Source organism: Amphiprion ocellaris, chromosome 4, assembly GCF_022539595.1.
Source record: "Amphiprion ocellaris isolate individual 3 ecotype Okinawa chromosome 4, ASM2253959v1, whole genome shotgun sequence".
Classification (NCBI taxonomy): domain Eukaryota; kingdom Metazoa; phylum Chordata; class Actinopteri; family Pomacentridae; genus Amphiprion; species Amphiprion ocellaris.
In genome coordinates, this window is record NC_072769.1 from 13,285,787 (window position 1) to 13,287,844 (window position 2,058).

The window sequence follows — 2,058 nt, forward strand, 5'->3', positions numbered from 1 at the left end:
TTCCTGCATCATGAATGTAAATCTTTTTGGTTTTTATGACAGTAAACTCAATATATTTGGGTTTGACATTTTATAATCCAAAACAAGAAATGAATTACTGGAGAAAACAATCAACAGATTAATGCACAAAGAAAATGTGTTTTCCAACATATATGGCTGAATTACTCTAACATTACAAGATACATAGAATTTTAATTCAATTTTATTTATATAATGCCAATTACAGGTCAAATTGTTTCAAGATGCTTTATTTTTATATTTTTTGGTCATATTTAAAATATGACAAAGTAAGAAATTTAAACATCTTGACTAATCCAATTTATTATTTGTTTTTTAAGAGACTAATGGACAATTAAAATAAATTTCTCCACTAAAACTAATAAACATGAGGTCAAATAGAAGGAAGAGTTTTAAATGCTGCAATCTCACGATGACAAGAATAAAGTTTGTCAACAAAAACTAAATCTGCTGGTGGATTCCATTAAAGTCCTAAGAAATGATAATAAAGTGTGATACTAAAGGTTTGTGGTGCTAAAAATGTCAAAGATATCAAGTTGGAGATCTGGATGGAGGTTGATAAAAGTTGACCGTCCTTCATTTCTCTGGAGCCGACTCCATGGATTTTATGGATGGTGGTTAAAGACCTGCTCTTCTAGTGGTCTTCCTTCTAGTCACTGTAAAAAGTCAGTCCATCCTGGCCGACTTCAACACCTCTTCATGACAACTTGTTCTGCCTCGGACCTGGTGGAAACTCCAGAAACTCGAGAAAACCGGTGGAGAATCGAAGAACTCGTGGAGACTCGAAGAACTCGTGGGGCGGGGGAAGGTGTGGTGGGTGGTAGGGGGAGGTGGGGGAGTAGAGGGGGGAGGCCGCCACCCACCTCCCCGCCTACTCTCCGCCCTGACTCCACCCAGACTCCGCCTTGGCTCCACCCATGTGGTCACTTCAGGAACTACGATGTCAAAGGGACGACGAAATCATTTCTTTTTATCTGATCTGTAGCTCAGTGAGTTAAGGATTTGCCTATGGAGCTGCAGGTCGCTGGTTCAAGACCAGACACTTCTTAAATTTTCTCAAAATCCTGACAAAGACAAAGAAAGAAAAATGCCGGTGGTGGGTCTTGAACCTGCGACCTTCCGCTTGGTAGTCCTCTTCTTATCCTCCTGAGCTACTCGCTCAGATACTAATTTTTCTTTTTTTTGCGCATTTATCATCTATTTTTTGCCATTTTCGATTTTTTTTTTTTACTCGAGTCTTGACTCGACCATTTTTCTCAGGAGGCTGGACTTCAGCCTTTGTGCTGGAGGGTTGAACCCTCAGTTCCAAGACTTTCCAAGCCTCCAGACCTCCCGAGTCCTCAGGACCTGAGCTTTCACACAGTCTGAGGGCTGAAATTTTCGAAGTCCCACAGTAGTTCTCTGTTAGATTGAACTTTCAGACAGTCCAAGGACTGATATCTTCTAAGTTCCTGAGTACTTCTCTGTTAGTTTGAACCTTCAGACAGTCTGAGGGCTGAAGTTTTCTAAGTCCCACAGTACTTCTCTGTTAGTTTGAACCTTTCGACAGTCTGAGGACTGAAAACCTAAAGGTTCTTGAGTACTTCTCTGTTATTTTGAACCTTCAGACAGTCTGAGGACTGAAATTTTTAAAGTTTCTCAGTACTTCTCTGTTAGTTTGAACTTTCTGGTTAACAGAAGCCTTAAAACTTGTGACCATGAGTCTTGATTTCACATTTAGACCATCCGTCTGAGTTCTTCTCAGACCTTCACCTGTGGGTTTTTTAGAAATCCTCAACAAACTTTGATTCTCTTCACTGAACAGTAAAGTTTGTGAAGATCAGAAGGTAACATTAGTTTGATCGATGCCTTCAACTACTAGTAGACTTTATCCGGAAAGCAGTTTTCTGAAATGAGCACTTAGTAAATCTATCCACAATCAAACCAAGAACACAGAAAGAGGAAATGTTTGAAGAAACAACTCGATGTTTTCATTTCAGACTAGAAAACGCTTCAAGACCTTTATCCGTTTTTGCTCTTTTTGATCGTTTTATTGTCTCT